At 32.1% G+C, this 24866-nt stretch overlaps 1 long non-coding RNA gene and 1 pseudogene across 2 annotated transcripts; one reads left to right on the plus strand and one right to left on the minus strand.

The window, feature by feature from the left end:
* Positions 1 to 4333: 4333 nt before the first annotated feature.
* On the minus strand, positions 4334 to 9659 carry LOC146946936 (uncharacterized; annotated as a pseudogene). Its single transcript, XR_015028299.1, has 3 exons — positions 8717 to 9659; positions 7184 to 8395; positions 4334 to 5983 (listed from the first exon to the last, which is right to left on the minus strand). The product of XR_015028299.1 is annotated as an uncharacterized LOC146946936 (transcript).
* Positions 9660 to 17800: 8141 nt separating this feature from the next.
* LOC146946937 (uncharacterized) lies at positions 17801 to 20962 on the plus strand. Its single transcript, XR_015028300.1, has 2 exons — positions 17801 to 18191; positions 20448 to 20962. It is a non-coding gene; the product is annotated as an uncharacterized LOC146946937 (long non-coding RNA).
* Positions 20963 to 24866: the final 3904 nt, after the last annotated feature.

The following is a 24866-nucleotide window of genomic DNA, read 5'->3' on the forward strand; positions in this document are numbered from 1 at the left end:
AGATCTTTTGTTAAATTATCTAAATTTATTTACATATTAGGATTTACATATTAGGAGGAAAAAAGATTCAATATGAAATGGGTGATTTCTATACGTAGAAGATGAAGATGGAAAGAGAAGAAGATGAAGATATTGGAGGATTATAATTTTTTAGATTTGTGATTAATTTGATGAAGATGAAAATAATGATGAACTACATGAACAATCATATATGTTCCCGGATTTATGTTGAATGTGAAATTAGCAATTGGTGTGAAGAGAAGATGGGAGTTAGATTTGATACCGACACACTATGATAAAAACATGTTCTTTAGTTGATCCAATGGTCCTAAAAGAACTTGTGTAAATTTGTGTCTTGTGCACAAATTTGTGTAGTGTGCATAGTATGCCACCAAAATTGCTACCATGACAAACATAGGGGGTCAAAAGTGTGTTTAAGCCTTAAAATAATGACTTTGCATTGGAACTTGTATATTTTATGTTTAATATATAATTTTTTAATAAATAATTTTTATGCTAAATACTATTTAGACAATAATATTACATTTTTTTAATATTTTAGAATAGAAAAATGAAATTAAAGTAGTTTTTTTTAAGAAGGAAGTAGATTTTGAGAATTTGTTTTCTTTTTATACCCTCATTTAATACATTCTCTATTTCCAAAAAAATTGATTTCATATATTTCTATCGCAACAAACAATTTATATATATTCTCCCTTTAACAAACTTTTTTTTTTTGCACTCTATATCTCCCGTAACAAATGTTCTGGACCGGCCAAAGAGATTCTTGGCTCATTTACTTAGGCCCAATATTATTCAAAGCCCAAACTCCACGTTTGGCATTATTGCTCACAACATACCCCCTCGCCTGAAGGGGGGTGCACGAAGCAAAGAGACCGGTTCAAACGAACCCCAACGTCTCTCTTGCACGTTGTGCACGTTCCCGCAATAAAATCTCTGGCGGTTACACTTCCCACGATTTCATAACCGCCAGAGCCAGGTGTGCCTCCTCAACGGCTCTGCAGCCCTCCACCTCTATAAATAGGGGACTCACCGCAGTCCCCAAGGTAGAATTCTTTCTTCCTCTAAAACCCTCACTCTCTGATCTCTACTGACTTGAGCGTCGGAGTGCCTGCAGGTACACACCCCCCATCCGCTCCAAGAAGCATTCTGACGCATTCCACCACCGTCACAACCACCGCATTCAAAGCACCAGCAGTCTCCTTCTGATCAGGTACGATCAACAAACAATTTATTTTAATAGTTATAAAACAAAATAAAATATTCCAACTTCACATGGATTGATATCTGCACTTCAATGAGTTGCTCAACCCTTATAAAGAATAGATCAGACCATTATTCAAGTTTGCTATAATTTAAAACTGATTTTTACTTCTAGCTTTAAATTCTTGAAGATGTGGCACATTTCTAATTCCTGGAAGGAGAGTGCTGTTGGTAGTCCCATGTTTGTCCTGAGTTCAAAACTCAAAATTAAAGATTAAAGAACAAGCTTAAGGTGTGGAATAAAGAAGTGTTTGGAAACATTCACAATTTTGTTAGTGAAGCTAAGAGGGACCTATGTGACATACAATCTCAAATTCAAATTGTTGGTCGTAGTGATCAACTCATGATGCAAGAAAAACAAGCTCAGATAAAACTTGATGAAGCACTACTCAAACAAGAGGTTTTCTGGCAAGAAAAGGCAATAATTAGATGGCATATGGATGGTGATAGGAACTTAAGTTATTTTCACAGAGTCATAAAGATAAAAAAAAAAAAAAAAAACTAAAATGATTTCTTCGATCAGAATTGATGAAGAATTGACAAGTTACCCTCAAAGAATCTCATATCATATAGTTACTTATTATAATAATTTGTTTTCTTCTTCTAACACTGTTTTGCAGGATCAGCTTCTTGTGGAGGAAGACATCCCAAAGCTAATAGATGAAACTACTAACAACTTGCTCATTATGATCCCTTCATTGGCAGAAGTTAAGAAAGTTGATTTTGATCTCAATCATGATGGAGTACTAGGACCAGGGTTTCGTGCATGCTTCTTTCAGACATTTTGGGATATTATTCAACATGATGTATATGCTGCATTGTTAGAATTCTTTCATACAAGCTGGCTTCCACTAGACTTCAATGCTAACTCTTTAGTCTTGATTCCAAAAGTTCCAAATGCTGACAAGATAGAACAATATAGACCTATAACCTTGGCAAATTTCAAATTTAAAATAGTTTTTGTAACACCATAAACTCTTAAAGAAATAAATCACGCAAATAATACAATCATATAAAGGATTTAGATGATACTCCTTCTAAAGTCCAAAACATGCATAAATAATTTTTCAAAAACATCGCAGCGGAATAATATCATAATATCTCATCAACATATAGGATTAGGTCATTAGACTCATCCAACAATCCAAAACAAAGAAGTCTACTCACTCATGTTCATCGTAGACATAGAAATTAAGAAGAAGGAGAAGAACATGAAAGTAAATAGCTGAAAATAAAAGTGCAGAATTTTAAAGGACAAGAAAATAAGAACAAGAACATAAGAACTTTTATTCAAGAAAATAGTTGTCACATAAAATTACCAAGAACAAAAGATGAATTATAAGTCTGATGGCTCCTTTATTTATAGCTAAAGGAACATCATAAAATTGCACTAAATCGGAGCATAAATTTGTACTAAATCGGCGCATAAATTTGCACCAAATCAGAACATATTTTTTTTGGTGGTGGCCAGGGTTTAAACCCCGGACCTTGCATATTACCATGCGTTGTTCTTACCAATTGAGCTAAGCTCACGAGGACCAAAATTAGAACATATAATTGTACTAAATCTGCACATAAAAATGCACCAAATCAGCACATAAATATGCACCAAATCAACACATAAATATGACATAATTTCCCTCTTTTTAGCTTTCTTCTCAAACAAGCTTTAATCATGCATCTTAATTCATTCTTTTGCTCAAAGACTCGATCTTTCATCATATTTGATCCTGAAATAAAAACAAACAAATTTGAAGTAAAATAGTTCTAAAGACAAACTAAATCAAACTAAATTCTATGAAAATAAACACTTAAGAACCACTAAATTATTGACTTATCAACTGACCGATTGATACCCTATCAAATTGATTTTTTTTTTTTGCTAATCCGTGAATTTATTTTAATGAACTAATGAAATCTATATTATATAAATTTAATAATAAATTTTCTGATGCAAAATATTATTGTAATATTGACAGATTGATACCCTATCAAATTCATTGAGTTTTGGTCATTCCATTTTTTTTTTATGAACTAATGAAATTAATGAAATCAACTAAATATTATTCTTATTTTCATTATGATAATGTAATAATAATATTGAGAGATAATTTTATTACTATATATTTTATAACTGATATCAAGGAATATATTTTTTTTTTTATGAAGTAAATTAAAAAAATGAATTTTAAGGAGATTGTTTAAAATGAATTTTTTTGGCTGATTGGAAAAGAATGGGAATTGGATTTCTTTTGAATTGATATTGTATCATTGGTAAAGTAATATCCTGCAAATAAATATCATAGATGGTGTATAACTAGTATAGTGACCCGTGCCAAGCACGGGGAAATAAAAAACTTTTTTGATCAAATGTATAGATTTTATATTATGTTATCTTAAAGTTATAAGTGTGGTTATAATTTAAATTTGATATGGAAAAAAATATTATCTTAATTTTGTATATATTTTGAAATATCTAAACATTGCACATAACGATTAAAGTATTTGGATTTATACTTATACTAATTATTTGTAGTATAAGATGTACTCATTGTTAAACTTAGCATATGCAATATTTTTGCAAAAAATACGCCGACGTACTGTATATTATTATTTGTTGACATAATGTATTTTATTAATCATAAAAACTAAAATATTTGTATTTTTTTTTAGATATTAGTCAGTGTCAGATGTATACACTAAGTCTGTGAATGCAAACGTTAAATTTTTTACGGGTGTGTATAAATATAGTTTGGGCTACAGAACCGTCAATTGTTATTTGTTTTTATTTTTTTACAAAACAAATGGTCTAATATAAATATTGTATTTTAGGGTAACAACGATGTAAAAGAAAAAGTTCCGCGTATTATTATACCTGAAAAGTGCATCAATTAAAAGTCAATAGCAGGAGGATCTGCTTATATAGAAATTGCATGTCCTGTAATGACCAGCCTGCCTTACAAAGAAATTAAAAAAAACGACTTCCAAACGATACGCAACTTTAGTTTCCTAAGTTATAGCAACAGCAATTCTAAAACATAACCAATGATCATACTTTTTGAAAAACTTCGCGATACACAACATTTGTGGTCTCTTTTTCATCCAAAGATGAGCAGCTTCAAACCTTTTTTTAGAAGTAACTCGAGAGACGACGACATAGAGTTGTCCATGCCTGAACACGGGCTTAGGAAGATAAACTCTCACTCGAGATAAAGATTAACCCTGACTTTTATTTATTGTCATTGCAAAACAAAGTGTCAATGGAAAATTTGTTTGTGCCTGAATTTGAAGGGTAGTCCTGGATCACTCGGAATAAGATTCATCACGGGAATGAATACCCTGGTACCTGTCCTTTTTCCTGTAATTACGGTAGCAGCTATCGTGCTCTTCCCTAGATGTGTAACTGTCAGCCTCGTACCATTACACAGTCCATTGGCCTGATCGATGTTTCTCATCAGCATAACTGGACATCCCACCTTTAGTTTCAACCAGTGATTTGGAATTCCAGAGCTCTTAATACCATTAAGAAACTCCGTTGTGAACCACTCGCTTTGGACATCAGAATTTTCACCCGATCGACAAACAGAATCAGAGCTTAAATACTCTTTCTCTTCACCTGGAATCAGTGACATCATATATTCGTTAACATGCTCAACTGAATCAAGCGTTGGTGCGAGTATTCCCATTTCTTGGAAAAATAGCGGGTCACCAAGGTTATCATTCAAATCGGGATACACAAAGTCTATAAGTGACATCAAAGGATTTGTTGTGTCCGACATGAGCAAATCTTCAGGAATTTCTACCTTCATTTCACCATTCTCATCTGAAGTGTCGTTGTCGTCTCCAATTGAGAGTATCCACTTGCCAAAATTAGCAATTTCTTCCTGCTCTGCAGGTACCGAAGATGCACCCAATCTCATATTAGTAGTAAGCCTCAACACATTACAATAAGCCCATATCTTTGATGAATTGATTGAGGCATCAACAATATTCTGCCTCGTTCCTTTTCGGACAACATGCAATATCTGCCTGAAATCACCACCTAAAACTACTGTCACTCCACCAAAAGGTCTAAACTCGTTTAGGGGATCGTTCTTGGACATGATATCACGCAATGATCGGTCAACTGCCTTAAAACACCATTGGTGCATCATTGGAGCCTCATCCCAAATTATCAACTTTGTAGCACGCACCAGATCTGCCCTAGGATTATCCTTTTCCATCGTAAGCGATGACGCCTCATTAATCTCAATAGGGACTGTCAGCGTCGAGTGCGCGGTTCTTCCACCTGGTAATAGAAGAGCCTTTATACCGCTGGGTGCAACATTCAATACAATTAACCCCTTTGATCTAACAACAGCCGACAATGTTTTCCATATAAAGGTTTTTCCAGTACCACCATAACCATATAAGAAAAAGAAACCACCGTCGTCAGAACCAACAGACTCCATGATCTTGTCATGCACACATCTTTGTTCAGCAGTCAGCATCAGTAACAGATTAGCGTGTGTCTTTTCCAGTTCATCTTTGTTGTAATTTAGCTCATCAACGATAAGCTTGTTTGTGAAAGTTGGCATGTCTGCTGCGTTTGGCCGGGGCATAAATTTGAAGTCAGTAAGCGACCGTCTGTTTTCCTGAAGCAGCATTTCAATTTCAATCAAACACAGGTTCTTCATGTCATCGTCACCGATATGCAGATTTTCAAATTAAATGTAAAGTCACGAAATTAATATTAACACCTGAAGAAAAATGATAGTAAGAGAATATATGCAATGCAACAGAAAAAAAATGATATTAAAGTCACGACTCAATTCTTAATCGAAAAAAGCTTCTTCAGCTTAACTCAAACTAAAAAAATAAGCTTATTTGTAAAGGATTTCCCAAGCCATTATTTATTTAACGCGAAAATAAATAGATATAGGAACTGCTACAAAATGATGTCATGATAGCTCGCTAATCTAGATAACATGAAAAATTAATCAATTAAAGAACAGAAAATGTGATCAAATTAATCAAGATATACATAGTGGAAAGTATATATGACAATTTTATGGCGTTGACAGTAGGTCCTGCATTAACCTTATGATGTTTGCATTATCTATGGGTGTGTTGGTGTCAGTTTTGCGCTGCTACTACGTGATGTAGCCACTGACTGGGAGGCTTCTATGTGTGCATAATTGTTGTTGTGTCCGCTTGGCTTTTCTGTTTTTTAGTTGCAGGTATTTCGGCTTGTTGTAGTGCAGCTGCGATTTTTTAGAGGATCTTTGTGGGCATTAGATTGTTAGACAGGGGTACTCTCGTGTAAGCAGCACCACGGTTTGTTGTGGTACTTTGCTGGGTTCGGTCTTTGATTAAGGCAACCTAGTTTACACCTCGGCCTCATGATTTTTTGGGTGCAGGTGTGTTGCCTTTGTTGGTTCTTGTATTCATCCTCTGTTCATTTCCGCGAGTGCTTGGCGTTTCCTATGCCCTCTCAACGAAGAATGATATTTGCCGTCTAAAAAAATTAGTGAAAAGCTCTCTGGTGTGTCTACTTTGTTAGGTAGCCTTGAATTTATCTCTGTTTTACTTAAGCTATTGTTTTCCTACGTGCATACACTCGTATTTAAATCCTTTCATTCTATTCTATATATTGCTGTATAAACCCGTTGTCATGAAATAAAATATATTTAATAGTGTATTTGTTTATTTTTTTTTGAACGAATATTGTATTTGTTTATTATCACTACTTAAATAGATAAATATATTTATTGAGATAGGCATAAAATACTTTGAGCATGACTATGTTAACCATTTTTCTAAACTGTACCTTTTTAGCTAGAGAAAAAAATGCAAAAATTAGATCGTAAACAAAACAAAAATGGTGCATAGATTTCGTACTAAGTACAATAGACATTACCCAGAATATTCAGACGCTTCCTAAGTTCAAATAAGATACCATTGGACAGTAACTGCCATGTCGCAGCCCATACTATATCAGGGCTCGTCATTGTGCTAGTGGTTAAGAGATGCACAAACAACCAACGCAATTGATGGCCTGAACCTAACTCACCATTTTCCGTGATACCATCTATAAACTCCATGTCGTCATCAAGTAATCCCAAAGCAGAGCATGCTTCCTGGAACGTGCCATAGGTATGGTCATTTGTTGTTTTTATGCATCTATATCCCATGCAACCCTTCTGAACGGTCAATAGTATCCTCGTGTAGTACAACTCCCCTATACCAGGCGGCGTGTAATGAAGCCTTCCAATTTGATATCCTAGTTTATGTGGCTGCCTCTGTTTGTCTTTCTTCTCATAAGTAAATCTTGTTGGAAATTCAGCACATGTTAGATCGCGACCGCCTACATACCGACGATTTGCTTCAAACCACGCGAGAAACATGGTCGACGCTTCCTCGTTATACATCACCACATCGTCGATGTCATGATCACCATCATATAGTACCGATTGTTCATTATGCAAGTGAAACGTTAGTTTGAGAACAGGAGGCCATTTATGGTGTATATCAAAAGCAAACTCTAAACAGCCTCACAAGGTGAAACATAACGACAATCGTAATACTGCTTTATTTCATCAACCGGCTTGGACTTATCACGATTATCAACGTCAACAGACAACTGCATCAATGCCTTATCAGAGCCTTTGTTCACGTATTTGAAAAGGTACTTGATGGAGTTGGATTTGTTACAATATTCCACATTTACATGACCTCCGTATCTAATGAGAAGATGTGGATTGTATGGAACGACATAGCGATTATCCAATTGGACCCCCTGCTTGTCAACGTGTATCCCAAAATCGCGACGTTTGTACCTCGGATAACCCTCGTCGTCTATCGTCGTAGTTCCTTTAAAATCCTTCGGATAATATTTCGTACATCTGCCCCTGTCCATGCAAGGCGAGAAGGGACGAGCACCACCACATGGCCCGTGCATCATGTAAGAAGAAACAACATCATAAAGTCATGGATAAAGTGTATTGTCAGGCAGCTCAGATGATATGATCTTATCAATGTCAGCACCCGTCTTCAATTTGTTCCCTGAACTCAACCACACCAAGATATGAGCATGCGGAAGACCTCTTTTTTGAAACTCGACTGTGTACATGTCTGCCAACAAAACAATAACTGTTAGTACAGTTGGCAATATCAACACAATAGTTCGCACTCGAAAATAACGTGCTATGACCTGTTTATTACGAAGACAAAAATGATGTCATAATTTATTTTAAGACGAAAATGGTGTAATAATTTATTTAAAAAATAAATAAACATCAACAATGTATACCGCATAGTATTACAATGTATACCTGCATCAATTTATTATGCAGACAAAGACGGTGTCATAATAATACTTAAAAATAAATAAAATTCTACTTAAAAAATAAATAAAATACTTAAATAAAATACTACTAATATTACAATATATTTTTGCGTCATCTTTGCCAAACAATTCTTCCTTCTTAAAATCGCCCATCAATTTATCCAACTTCATTTTGAACCCTTGACAAACAATATCAGGTCTATTAGATGCCTTTAAGTTTCGTTCTTTAAGAAAATCTTGAATTTCTTGCCAGTTTGAATTGCACGTGATTGTTACAAACAGATCGGGATATCCATATTTCTTACAAATTGTCATTGCATCCTGACAATTATTAAGCATGTAACGCCTGCCGCCCGTAAAGGACGGCGGTCACACTATCTTTCATCCAACGTTAGACGCATCAGTTTCACCCTAATCCATTGCCTCGTGCAAACCATTCAGAATGCCACACCTTATGGTGTTTTGATTTTTTTCTAATGTACCACAACCGTTGCGATTCAATCATAGTATAGCAATCAACAACAAATTGTTGCAACAATCTCCTCGAGTTAACAACGTTGCCATACTCAACGACCCTGTCTTGCATTCTATATGCAATCCATTCGCGTATGGTAACTGTTATCCGTGTCCAATTCTTATTTACATGGTCAACAGATCTAATTGGAATATTTGTACTAAAACCATCCTCCTCGCGAGGAAACAACAGAGGATACTGTAAAGGTATGAAATAAGGCTCAGTTTCGTACAACCTCTTATACTCCCCGGCTGCATTTCTAGCAACAACATCTCTGCCATTCTCCATATCATTTGAATCACCAATAATTAGAGCAACAACTTCGTCACATGTCAGTAGATTGCGCATCCTCGCGTCCCGTGTATGTCTTCCAAGCAATCTAACCAAAAAGTTTGGTGTTCCGCCCTGTTCCACATGATCCCGCACCTGATGAAATTTATTTGCATATTTATTAAACGCGTCAACCATTTCCTTAAGTTCCTCCACCAAACCTGTGTTGACTTTATTAACAGAATCACCAGAACTGCAACAATTAAGTATAAGTTAATTTTATTAGTCTATTATAGATAGCTACTGATAAAAAATTAAGAATAAAAAAATACCGGAAAAATAAATGGAATATGAAAGATCGGTGGTGGAACCGAATTAAGATTCAAACTAATTTAATAGTTTGACATCCAAAAATCACCGCGAGTATCACTATTTGAAGCTACTTTCTATTGAATGCAGACAAAGTTAACACCAAGTCTCCATCACAAATTTGTGTTATGTTTTCGGTATTTAATATTTGAATTTAAACATATAATTGTGAATTTAATTATAATCAATTAAATCAATAAATTGCAATAATTATATTATTAATAGAGAGAGTAAACAACGGATGGAAAACAAATACGAAATTAGTTTGCCATTCTAAATGATTTTTTTTTATTAATGTGAATTTTTAAAAAAGAAAAAAATGTTTTTTTAGGGAAAAAAGAAAAAAAATATTGAAAAAGGTTCATAACTTTATGATTTATGTATTTATAATTCTAATTTTAATTATTTGATACATATTATTTAGAAAAATTTGTACAATTTTTTTTCATGCATTCATGTCGTAATATGAAAAATTGTTCCGTCTAATATAATAATTTTGTACGATTTTTTTATATCATTTTCTTAAAAATTGTCTCAAATTTTTTAAACATATTCATTCTTGACTCCTACGACCATCCACGTTGGATATTCCCATTTTATGTGTCTTAATGGTACTTGTCACTTCATCTATTGACAAAATAAATACATGTGTTACATGTTTTTTTCTTCTAAAACAACTTGTTTAAAAAATCAATGTTTTGTTGTAGTTGTCTCTAAGTCAAAAAAGAAAATAACCAAAAAAAAAAAGTGATGCATAGTTATAGATGGATTATAAGATGAAGACTCTATTAAGTCTCTCACTGATGGACCATATAAAAACACCATTAAATTTAATAAATGGGTTTAGATTTATTGAAAATGAAAATGAGAACCTCTACATATCTATTAAAAATAAACAAAGCATTTATAACAAAAATATGTGTTATCTTTAGTGGTTGAAAGCTAAACACTTAGCTTTTGATTTTCATTACCGGCGGGTGTTTGAACTTTGTTTTCTAGATAGTGTTTGTTTTGATTCATATGTATTGTTTTGTTGCTTTTTATTGCCGGTGTTTGGTTTGTAATATAACTTGATATTCTTTTGAGTCTTAGCCTTGCATTTCTTGTCCAAGTTGGAATCTTCTCTTGGTTTAATATATTTCATTTTGCCATATTAAAAAAAATATCGTCATGTTTGTAAGATCTAACTCGATTGACAATGTCGTTATATTGTTAGATTGGACACTTTCACTCAGGTAATTTGAACTTCAACCACACAATTGTGTTTGTTAATTTCAAGTGATACTTTTCATTTTGTCTGCTGACAAAAAAAAACATACATGTGTTACATCTTTTTCTTCCAAACCAAATGGTTTAAATAATCAATACTTTACTTAAGTTATATCTAAGTCCAAAAAGGAAAGGATAAAAAAAAAATTAAATGCATAGTTATAGATGCATTTTAAGGCAAAGACTCTCCTGAGAAATTGCAGAGTCTAAGGCGGAGACTCTGCGAAGTTTCTCACCAGTGGACCATGTAAAAAATTCAATTTAATGATCTTTTAGTTGATTTTAATAGTTTAGAGATCAAGTTGTTGAAAGAGTGATAGTTTAGGGACTAATTAACTGTTTATTTCTATGAAAATGATCATATACGACCGAGTGAAAATATTCGAAACTTTAACAAAATAATGATTGGTTCGAAGATGCTTCCCAATATTAGTATTATAATTCAAAGCAATGATTGGTTCGAAGATGCTTCCCAATATTAGTATTATAGCTCAAAGCCATGTCTTGTAATTTATTATTTGATTAGCATACTTGGGGAAAAATCTCTTAGTTTGTTTTGGAATGTCCATTTAGCTTTTTTTTGTTCAACCGATTTGGCTTCGTGGTACATGTGTATGACTTTTGTAGGTTACGACTCCAACCACACCTTATATTAGGATGTTAACTATTTATGTTAATTTTGTTTTGGCTTCTTCGAAAAAAATCATTAGCGACTGATAGAGACTAAAGAGAATAGGACTTTGTATAAATATTTTCGATAAATTGATGAAATTTTTTATTTATTTTTGTTTGAAAATGAAGAAGTTGTTTTTATATCATAAACAAAATCGACTTTTGATATCATTTAATTGTAAAAATGTACGATGAGGAGACAATTGAAAAACTAACGAAATAGAAAGAAGACAATTAGAGCTGTGATTATTTAATAATTTTCAAATTATTATAGTTATTGGCAAAAAAAATTACTCTAAATGGATTTTATGAAATCATTCTTCGTTAATCACATCTAAGACCATCAACAATGGTGGGTGCTTCACCTATTTAACACCACATTAAATAAGCACCCCCATTGTGGAGAATAATAAATGGGTGGCTATGGAAAATTGTGGCTATGGAAACACCCTCTCTCTTCATTTTTCATGAGTCTCATTTAGTAAATCTTAATAAAATAAATAGATGTTGTTAAAATGTAATGATATAAAATTATTTGTGGGACCTGTTTAATAATTTATTTTGAGGTGCTGGGTTGGAGAAAAATGATACTTATTAAGTATTACCGTAAAATGAGTGATGTGGACATATGAAATAAATGTAAGCACCTAATTTATGGTGCTCTGTTGTGGATGGTTTAAGTAAAGTTACATATTTTTTTACCAAAAGAGAATTAAAGAGAAATTAATTTAAAGTGATATTATGAAATCAATATTCATTAAGTGCATTGATAGAAAATAGTCACATTAGTTTTTTTTTTTGAAGGAATAGTCATATTATAGTTAAAATTAAATTAGAAATTTTCTTTTATAAAAAAATATAATTTTAATTACATTTTTTCAATTTGGATGTCAAAAAACATATTCAAGTAGACCATTATATTGGATCAGTTTGTTTTTTTCAATATAAACCTAAACGCATATCATTTTATTTTTGGACCGGATGATTTATACCTCAAAACCAATTTAAAACGCATCACAAATACCCTTTACCACACCACAATTTTTTAACTAATTTTTAGTTTTAGCTCTATATTTTGTCATCTAATCACAAAAGGTAAATGTATATCAACGTTCACTACTCTATTCTATAAAAAAAATATTAATCAATTAATTTATTTTCTACATACCACTTATTCAATTTACAAATTGGGAATATTGACAAAAATGTAGGCTCTAGACTGCCAAATCATGTTACTGGTTTTCCAGTCTTGGAACTTTTTGTCAAAGAGTTGCGATTTTCTACACCAAAAAAAAAAAAAACAGCAATCTCGTAATCTTTTTAATCTCTTTTTTAACATCAACATAATCTTTTTAATCTCTTCTTTAACATCAACATTAAAATATATAAAATCAAATGAGAATAACATGTAGGATAAATTGACTAAATGAAAAGTGATAGAAAAATTCACACATTCAAATACTACCCTCCAAACAGATATAATACAACACTAAAACACACATAGAAAGATCATTACAATGTGGAACTTAGCATTAATAATAACATAACATATAAAAAAAATTTGAATAAATAATAACATAATATATGTTTACGGCTGAAAAAATGTATTAAAAAGATATATATGATCATCCTTGTAAAAGAATGTACAATTATGACTCTTAGTGAAAAAATGTATCCTTGGTCTTCCCATAAAGTATTGTGCTCCTTCTGTAGTTGAATCTAAAAAATTTAATAGTGGTATATGCATGTAGGGTAGAATGAATCTTGATCGGAACAACTTTTCAAGTCCATCAATCCTTATTCATCAATTCTCTAGCCTTCTATAAAACGAATCAGTTGCTTTCCTCCGCCTTTTTAAACTCTCTTTCCACACCTGAAATAAAATCAAAAAATTGAACGTGTCAAATTCACTACAAAGCTAAATAGAAACAACACACATCTTTGATCCAAATAGAAATACAAATCAGCAAATTCCCACGATACCAACATTTAACATCATTATTCTTTGACGGTGAACAAATTTTTGGTGTAATTTAGTTGTGAAGAGATACAAAGAAGAAACAATAAAAAAAATATAACGAAATATAAAAAATCCAACGAAATAGAAAGAAAGCTGATTGGAGTTTTGATGTGAATTAACGAAATAAAAGGGAAGAAAAATACCTGAAAATTAAGAATAAAATTATGAATAAAAAATTACGAAAATTACCCAAAGAAAAAGAAAGGAATATGAAAGACAACTGCAAAACAGGAGTTGTGGTGTGAAGAAAGTTTTGGTCAATGGGTCTAATTTATAATAGATTTTAGAGGACAATTACGTAAAACAACCACATTTATCTCGACCAATCAAATTCGAGCTCATGTCTTAACTATTAAGCAAAATATAATTTTTTTAAGGAATAATTTTTTTTGTTAAATGACCTGCATTTGAAAAAGAACAAAAATAGGACTATTAGTTGAATGTCATTTAATTTGTTTAATAATTTATCGGTTTTATCGGTCAGGTCTTAAATCAGTTTTGCTCCCAAAACACCAATCTGGCAAAAGATGGAGAATCAGTCTTAAATCAGCCTTAAATCAGTTTTAATGGCAAGGTCCAAAGATGGAGAATTATTATGAGCAAAAGAAAAAATGTTTTTTTGTTGTTTAATAATATGGCTCGATATAAGTTATAAAATATTGACAAAAACATAAAAAAAATGAGGTAAATCTTTATATTTTTTCTTGTTTGATAAAATGAGCTCATTAAGTTGTTTTTTTTTTCTGTCCAAAAAAAAAGTTTGTTAAATACAAATCAATTGAAATAATGGTTTCGATATGTTTATGATTTTCTTTGACTAATACAATCAGCTTCAATTCCGTTTTTTTTCTATCCTAAAATTAAAATTGAACAGCTTAATGATTTTTTTTTGAAGGGTGAACAACTTAATGATATTTCTTAAAAAAAAAAGAAAAGTTTAATGAAATAATATTTGTTTTATTACTATTAGTTTTTTAGATTTTATACTTTTCGATAAATTATAAATTTGATAATCTTTTTAATAGGTTAAAGAATATATGCAATTTTTTCTGCATATTCAAATACACATGCAATTGAAATATGATATTATATAAAACAATCTCTTTTTTTTTTAGAGAAATAAAACAATCTCGTTAAAATTTCATTCTTTAATATCAATTATAAAATATATTATAATAAAATTGTCTCACAATATTATTATTATTATTATTATTATTATTATTATTATTATTATATTATCATCATGAAAATAAAAATAAAAGTTAGTTCATTTCATTAATTCATAAATTCAAAAAAATGTGAATTGGCTAAAAAGAATCATGAATTGGCCAAAAAAATATATAAATGATATATATGGTTACAAATATTAATATGGAAGAGTATTGAAAGCCAAATGCATAAGGATGCTTTGTTTGTTCAGAGTGCCACGTGTCATAATAATAGGATAAGAAAATTTGTTTATTGAGAGTGCCACATGTCATGAGAATATGATGAGAAAAACACTTCCATATATAGACTTGAGAAAGGTCGCAAATTTATATAATATAGATGGTTGGTTGCTTTTTTTATGGTAAAATAATATCATGGCTGATTCGAAAAGATATTATTTCCTTATGATGTGTATCTTTTTTATTTAACCGGAAAAAAAAAGTTTTTGGAATTTATTTGGATTGAATGGTATATTGGCAAAACGGCTCCTGAAAACATGTTCCTTGCTTGGCACGATTAAAATCAGATTACAACCTTCTAAAATAAACAACCTTAAACCTATTGATTTCAATTTGTGTGGTTTTTATTGAACAACTTTTTTTACAACAACATCAATACCTTAAAATTAAAGACAACCCTCCCATCATAGATCAAACTAGACTTTATACCCGCGCTATCGCGCGGATTTGTTATAGACTGTTGATCAATATGCATTAAATATAATCAACTAAAGTATGAATTTGAAAAATATATCAACCCGCGCTATCGTGCGGGTTTGTTATAGACCGTTGATCAATATGCATTAAATATAATCAACTAAAGTATGAATTTGAAAAATATATCATCATAAAGATTATGTAGCATTAAGGTGTTATGAATTTGTAGATAAGAAGGTTAAATAGTTCAGTAAAAAAACTAAAGTACATTTTAAAAAAATTCTTTATAAACTACATTAGATGTTATATGGCTATCTTTCCCTTCATCATCAAGAACTAATATCCTTTCATTCGGCTCAATGGATACACGATTGTTGGCTGCATGACTTCTAGACCTCTTTGTGTGGTTTGGAGTAGAGTGCGACTTCTCCATTCAAATGCCACTCAAATAATGCAGATCAAATTTGTAACGGCTGACTATCTCTTAGAAGCATGTCAACTGATTCAAAGGTCAAAATCAAAACAATCTTTTTTTTTTTTTGAAGAAAAATTAAAACAATCTTTTAACATAGCAGTAGGAAATATGTACTCAAAGTAATGATATAGTTAGCTTGAGGCATTGAGAAATTAAATGCCATAAATGATGTTTAGTTAATAGAAAGAATTGGGCAAACAGAATTCTGAACAAATTTTTATCCCAAAACATGCAGAACTAACAAAGAATGATTTACTGGAACACCCTAGGCAATAGTAGAAGTAGTTTATAAAATACAATTTCTATCTATTAATTCACCATAACCAAGAGCAATTTAGACAGCCTAATTAATTAGTGCCCTTGATAACACAACATATACTTACATCAGAATCTATATTTAATGTTATATGTCTGTTAGTTGGAAGATGTCACTGATCTCTATATCATCGTTATATATGCTTGTCACATATCATGTTATTAAGAGAATTTTCTTTCCTTGTTTCATACAAAAAATCATTCCAATATGTTAGTCCCTTTGTAAATCCATTCCACCAATTCAAGTGCTCAATATAGTTGTCATCTCTTATAATTGACGAATCTTGCATTTTTTAGCAGATAGCAGTCACATTCTAGGTCCGTATTTCAGGAGATGGTATAAAACAGTAGTTAAGCACAATAACAGTCATATTCTAGATGAATTTTCTACCTACTGCTATTTGAATTTTTTTATGTCAGGAAACTGTCTTATTATAAGTTGTTTCCACAAAAGTACATAGGTTGGTTACCATTAGTTCATATACTAAATTACGGCAACCGTATTTACAGATGTTACCTGACTATTATTTTGAATTTACTTTCTTTTTTCAATTAAGTTTGTAATTACGGCAACTGTAACAAACACATATAAATCAAGATTAAAATTGCGAGGGTTAATTATTATAATTCCTCAAAGTAGCTAATAAGTGAGCTATTTTCACTCTGCTGTGAACCTGCTTTCTTCCAAATAGTTCATATGCCAAATTACGGCAACCGTAATTATAACTGTTTCCTAAGTAATGTAGTTTTTATATGGTATGTTTTCAAATAAGACTGCAATTACGGCAACAATAACAAACACATATAACTAAGCTTGAATATTGTAGCAATATCATATGCATACTGCCAACTTCATTTGCATTGAAACGGTCAGGATCTGGAAGTCTATCTTTCCACCAACAATCTCAGCAAATTTCGTTAGTTCCAATGAACAAATAACAGAATCATTATTTACGAAGAAAACTCATAACGTAAAAAGAACCATACATGAAAAAATGAAATATTCAGTAAACACAAAAGCTAATCTTTGCTTGCCATGAGTGAGTATCCGAGATTAAATTGCTAAGGTGATATTTTCTGATGAACTCTGTTATGAACTTAAAGAACTTTGAGACAATGGCAAAAACACCACTCAGAGTAACACGTATATATAGGAATAGATCTCAGGATACCAGCACACTTCCATTTGCCCTTGAGACAAAGAAATAAATGATGTCTATAAGTTGTGTGTCTCAATGGTGTGTAATTAATTCAGATGTCAAGGGCATTATAAGACAAACTTACATTGAGCACACAAAATGCAGTTGATGTGCATAGTTTCTAGCAATATCATTAATGAATCATGTTGCAAAGGCGGCTGGGCTCAGCATGGTGTGCAACATCCGCATGGTTGTCGCTTTTGCTCAGCATGGCTCTACCTGATTTCAAGAATAAAAATGTTCGGTGGACTTTGGGTGTGGTGAGGGATTGCTTGTGTGTCTTTGCAAGTGGTGTTATATATTGGGATGTTTGGATTATGAAGGAGTGTGGAAATCAAGAGTCTTGGACTAAATTGTACACTATTCCTAATCTGCAAGATCAGGATTTAGAAGCTTATACTGCTTTATATATTTCTCAGGATGACCAACTGTTGGTACAATGTAAAAAGTTTGGGTCTGAAACTAGAAACATAAAGTTGATTGTTTATGATTCTAAAGCTGGCACATCGAATATTCTTGAGTTTCAAAACAACTATGAACCTACAAACGCAAAAGTCTACATTGAGAGTCTCATATCACCTTAGGCATGGATTCAACTGCAACATATATATGGTTAGTTTTTGTTTGTGTTATTTATGTTATACCTGCTCTAATTTTGGTGACTTGTTAGATAATTGGTAATTAATGGTTGATGGAATCTATAGGTTGAACATTGCTTTTTATTTTCAATAGTTTGGTTAATTTGAGTTGTTGGCTCTCTCACATCTTGCACTATATTTTAAATAGTTCACAATCATGAATTGCATTAAATGGTTTGTCATTGGATTTTCTAAGATTTGCGTTATGAATTAGATGTTATAATACCTGCTTAGTGTTGCACAAATATTTTAATGTTTGCTTCAAATCTTGCACAATGCATTATGAACCAAATTGAATATGTTATATAAAACTATTGTGATGTAATTTTTTAAAGAAGATAATTATTCCAGAACTTGTAAAAAAAAAGACACACTATACTGAAAAAAGACACAAAGTTGAATGATCTATCTCATGCCGCCGATGATTTTTTTCTTGTCTCTGCTGCTACACTAGACTCAACATAAGTTCTATAATACTACATCTTTTGACAAATTGGATCTTCACTTTCAAGTTTCAACCTTAGTTAATTTTCCCACTGATGGTGTAGACGTGAACTGTTTTTTAGACTATAACATGTGCAAATAACCAATGAATTATAGTAAACAATGTACTGAAGGGTTGAATTGTAAATGGATAGTTATCTTATAGTCATTACTTGATCCTCCAGGTGGAAAAGGGGTATTTGACTTGTTTTCAGTTATTTTTTATCATCAGCCACAAGTCATCCCATCTTATTCTGAATGACACAGACACTGACGCTGATTTATTTTTATTTTTGAGATAGTATAAAAAGTCTTGATTTGGAGTGGTAGGGATAAATTAGTGATGAAATACTCTAAAGGATGAAATGTTGATACATGATACACAAATCTTTATATTGTTGCAGTTTAAAGTTTTATATGCCTAGAAGCAAGGTTGTCAAAATAGGGACTTTACTTCAGGTCGAAAGGAAATAGCAAAATCGGGACTCGTAAAATCGCAATCAAAATCGAAGGATTTTACTCAAGGACTTTTGTAGAATCGATATAGGAAATTGTAAAATCGCAATCAAAATCGATGGATTTTACCAAAAAAAGAAAAATACTAAATATATGTTATAAATGGTATATAGTTATAAATGACTTAGTTTATAAGAAAACGTAAAATCGCAATCAAAATCGATGGATTTTACTTATTTTAGGATTCTGCTATGGATTTAAGTCGTTGAAGGTGAAGAAAGTCGTAAAATCCTGGATTTTAGGATTTAAGTCGGGATTTTGATAACAATGCCTAGAAGAAATATCTATAGTTAGCTAGTTATTATATTTTGTGTTAGAGTAGTTTGAACCTATGGGGCTGTGAATAGGAAAGAAGTACATGGACAAGAACATAGTAACTTATAGAATCAAAACAAATTTGTAACATTGTTATGGTTTTGGACTGATTCGATTACACGTTCTGTTCAACTGAATGGTCAAATAAAGTGTGATAACTGGGAAACGTTGATGTTGATAAGACTGGAAACTCTATTCAAGGTTGCATGCATAGGTATGAGGTATCAAAAGCTAATAAAAGCTATCCATATGGAGAATTGGATAACCTCAACATCAAAAAGAGGGTATAAAATGGAGACCTTTTACGTTCCTTTTGTGGTTGATTGTTTGGCTTAAGGTCCCCATCTCAAGAAACATGGGGTTTTGTTGGTGATAGACAAGGACATTTGATTCTGTTTTAATTTTCCTACTCTTTCTGTTTACATCCTGTGCATTGCAGAATGTGAATATAGAACTAAAGTGAAAGATTAAGATGAGCACCTAGTTTACGAGTTTGACTTCAAATCCATTTTTTGACGTACATTATTTATATCTTATTAGTAGTAACTACATGAATATGTATTGATAGAAGAATCTAATGTATTGGCTGATTATATAGTGTAGTAATAATTTGGATAAGGTTGTGTTGGTCATTCCTCGTTACAAATAAAATTGTTCACTATTACGCCTTATTTGACTCTGGATTATATTATTTCATTTTAGATTGCAGTTATTTAATAATCTTTTGATGACTGCATTTATTGTATTTTTGCTATTTAAATGGCACATATGTATTTTTACCTATTGTTTGCCTTGACTTTGTTAACATTGTATGTTTGTTTACATTTTATTTTTTCAGATTTGTTGAAATTGGTAGTTGTCAAGTTTTGTATTTTTTCTTCAATCAATAAGTTATTTTGGCTTGTTATTTATGCAGGTCTTTTCAGATCAGATTCAACCTCAGTCGTAGGAGGAATGCCTCGTTTTTTCTATGAATTTATGCTGGACTTCCTGTTTTTCAGCCATCCTTGTTAATTTATTGCAGTCAGAGGAATCAACAAACAATTATTTTGCAATCATTATCTATCCTAGTTTCATCATTACAATGTTTAGCAAAAATTTTGCAATCATTATCTATCCTAGTTTCATCATTACAATGTTTAGCAAAAAATTTGTGTTGGAATTGTGTCTATTGGTTTTATTATTTAGTTGCACTTATTATTATTGTCTTTATCAGTTGTATAACAATACCTCAATTATACTTTGCTACTGCTTTTCTGGTTGTTTTGCAGTTCTATTTCTGCATGTTTTAAATTCTGAACCGGGTGAAATTCTAGTTTGTATGTTATTTTACTATTGTCGGTATGTTTATTTTTTATTATTTTTTTGTTTGAATTGTGTACAAGGTAAAGAGTTCCTTTTGTGTCCTTATAAATATTAAATGGTTTCTCATTTGAGTTAATATCAGTTGTTCCAAATTCTGGCTTTTTTTTTTATACTGACGTGATTGTGCTAGTTGACTTTGTGTTAAGCCTCTTTGATGAAGCTTAAGCCAATTTAATAAATATTCCTTATATAGGTCTTTTACATCTTAGAAAAGTAGCAAAGATCCTTCATTTTGTGAGTTTTTTTATTTATATATAATTTAGTTGAGGAATGGCCATGGAATGGTTCTGCTTTTGGTGCAGAATCATTAAGATGTTCAAATTCTCTCTGGTGTTCAATTGTAAGGAAGTTTCTAATGAGTATGAAACATTAAAAAAAGAAACTATTACTAGATTATGGTTTAATCCATCAGTTCTTACTATATTATATATGGTTTACATAAAGTGTTTGGGAAATTATATCAACTCATTGAATGGATCAGTGTGAATATTATTTATGATGCTAATTCTATCTGCAATATTGGAAACTCTCTCAGAGCATGGGCAGGAGGGGTGCCCACCCAGGGAACCCATTTTTTAGTGGTACTAAAATTATTGTTTTTACTTGGTAGTTAGTAGTATATACATATATTTATTATTGTTATTACCAAAAAAAAATATATTTATTATTGTTTTTTTGATGTTCCTATGACTTGGTAATTCTTTATATAGACATTGTGACCACCGTGATATCACTTAAAGCAACTGTAACCTTCATTAAGTACCACATCCATGATAAAATTCTGATCAGTTCATATTGTTGTGCAAGATTTGAGGCAAACAGTATGAAATTTGTGCAATCTTATAGCAGACATTGCAATGAACATACTAAATTACTAATGACCAAGAGTTAATGAGAGAAACTGCATCTTTTTCCTAATTTAATTGAGCTCCGCAAAATCTCATTTCCGCCGATTTAATTGACTGTATTCCCACTAAGGTTAATCTTGCAAAGAGGAGGCTTTTGGCAATCAATGATTCCAAGATGTGTATTTTTTGTGGAAATCGTGAGGAAACAAGTGTGCTCTTGTTTCTTCATTGTCATGTTATCTCTCAAGTTTGGAGGGAGGTGATGAATTGGATGCAAATTAATTTTATTAATCCTCCTAATTTGATTATTCATTTTAATTGTTGGTCGAGTATTATGACTTCGAAGAAATTGAGGAAAGGGGCGTGGGTCATTTGGCATGCGGTGATTTGGATTATTTGGAAATTGAGAAATGATAAGGTATTTAATAACAAAGTTTGTGGGATTGATGAAATGGTGGATCAAGTCAAAGTGATCTCTTGGCATTGGTGTATGAATAGAATGAAAATAGCAACATGTTTGTTCTATGAGTGGTGTTGGAACCCAAGAGAATGTTTGTCTCGGTAAAGTGGGTTTATAGTCGGATTGGTGGGGTGCTTTTCGCTTTTACGCTGTTTTGTTTGGACTGATTGTTGGGGCTATTGATGTCTGCCGAGGAGCACAAACAGCCCAACTGGGCGGTCTGCTGTTAGCCCTCAGTTGGTAGTGTTTGTTGCTGCTATACCTCAGTTTTAAAACTTCTGTTTTGTTGCTGTTGGGTAGCTAGCCGCGCGTGCCTGTTAGTTGGGTCATGGGTGGTGCTTTTTACTTGTCAGTGTTGCCTTGTATTGCCTTAGCGCTGAGGCATTGGTGTATTGTTTCTGTTGGCACCAGCTTCTATTCTTAAGAAGTTGGGAGCTTATAATAAAGTTTGGCTTTTCAAAAAAAAAAAAAAAACAAAAGAAAAGTGACTTCAACTTGTGAGCTAGAAATTTTCTGTTAAATGATTAATTTCGAATTGCAATATAACTTCTGTTTGCTACTCCCTTCTTATGTTCTTCTCTTTCCTTCATATTACTCACTATGGTAGTTTCTTTCTAGCAGGATCCTTTCCTACATTCTTTTTTTTCTTGTTTAGATAAAATGTTATGTTATTTTACAAAATTTAGTCATCTATGATTCACAAAAAATGATAGACATTTGAGTTGGATTCAGTTGAGTATGGTTATATCATTGTGTATTCTTTGTGATGTTACTGTGCCTAATGTGTTTTGAGTGTGTCACAAAGAAGTTATGGTTTCAACAGTTTCTCAGAGTCAGATGTGTTTTCTGGTCTGGGTAGTGGTGTTTCTGAGGAAATTGAAGCAAAAATAGAAAGGTAATATTTTAGCTTATGTAATTTCTCCTTCCTCAACATTGTCTATCCCATCAAGTTTTTTATAATTATTGTTTTCTTTGTTAGATAGAATGCTAAAATTGACGTTGCTCATCTCTCTACAGTTGTCAACGGACGCAGTATGGATAGAGCAGCAAACAGCCTGACGGGTGGTGTTGATACCGACATAAGTGAATTGGTACATGTTTCCACTTCCTTGGAGTCTAAGCAAGATGACTATACTGCAACAATCTGATGGTCGTGGTGTTTCTTCAGTAATGTGAGGTACTTTTAGGCCAATATCTTTCATTACTTATCTACACACAAAACTTAAAATATCAATAATGCTACTTATATGTGTGTGTAAACCTCCTTTACTCACACTCGCATGTTAATTTATATTATTACATCACAAACTTTGGACTTTTGTTTTGTTTATGGGACAGAACTTTGGAATATTTAGTTAGGGTATAATAATTATTTAAATTATTGTGAACAATATAGAATTAGTTGAGAAACCATGTAAATTGTGACATGGTAACTTGTCCTAATACAGGCATGGATTGTTTGGAAGTGGATCCCTCCAAGAGTACATAGCTAGACACCTTGTGGAGCAAGTTTTGTCTCACTCTATGGATTGTTTGTAATTTTTTCTGATGTAATCCCGATGGGGAAGGATTCCTCCTGGTAATCTGTTAGTAGATAAATTACTTTATAAGTTTTAGCAATTAAGTTTTTGTGCAAATGGTTTTGAATTTTCTTTTTCTATTTTCATCTGATCCACCCAGAAGGTCTTTTTTTTCGTTTCTATTTTCACAAACTCGTGTCATATTTTCTTCCATTCTATTTCATGTCCATAGAAATTCCTTCAAATAAGAGCAAAGACGGAGGCTTTACATATGTTAGAATGAATTTCAGAACCTGCATGGTAATAAACTTCGGGTATTATACTCAACTCTAATGTATTTTATTTTATTTTATGTATGAAAATTCGTTTTAGAGATTTAAGTTTTATACTAAAAACTAATTGAAATCGAAGTCATAATCATTGAGTAGAAGCAGATACAACCTCGTTAAGTAAAACAGATCCAATGTCTCTAGTGATGAGACATTTGCCAAACTCTACCACATTGACGCATACATCAAGGTTGTGCTTCAGGTCAAATCATAATCTCCCTCTTCTGATCAATTTCGTCTTCAATCTATTACAAATTCACAAACTCACACCGTCTTCTAACTTCTTGATATTTATTTTGAATTTCTTCTAAAATTGTTAATGAATTGTATAATATGGAATCGAAGTTGAGCCAAAAATATAAACCGCTTCCAAGGGAGAAAATTAGTGCTTTTGTTTTGCTTCCACCATAGGGAAATGATCCTTACTTTCATTTTTCTTCCAATATTTTTTTTAATGGCAAAATAGAAAATTATAAAAAGTAAATCAAGTCAATAATACAAACGATTAGGATTCGCAGAAAAATTGTAGATTGAACTTGAAAATAGAAAAGACGACACCAAACCAACACCATACACACCCTGAGGAGATAAACCAAGCCTACTACCCCAAGAGCAGATACAAAGAGAACAAACAAACCCAGACCCCCTGCTCAAAGGCGCCCAATCAAAACTCATCGCCAGAATCCTTACGGTCCCAGCAGATCGATGGTTCTACCACCCACTCATAATGGGAACAAGGATGACTAGAGTGACTCGCAAAAAACCAGCGCCTAGGGATAAACCAGAATTTATTAACCAATTTCTCTATATCCA

The sequence above is a fragment of the Medicago sativa genome, chromosome 2, assembly GCF_051527215.1.
Source record: "Medicago sativa cultivar Bolivia chromosome 2, Bolivia_mono, whole genome shotgun sequence".
Taxonomy (NCBI): domain Eukaryota; kingdom Viridiplantae; phylum Streptophyta; class Magnoliopsida; order Fabales; family Fabaceae; genus Medicago; species Medicago sativa.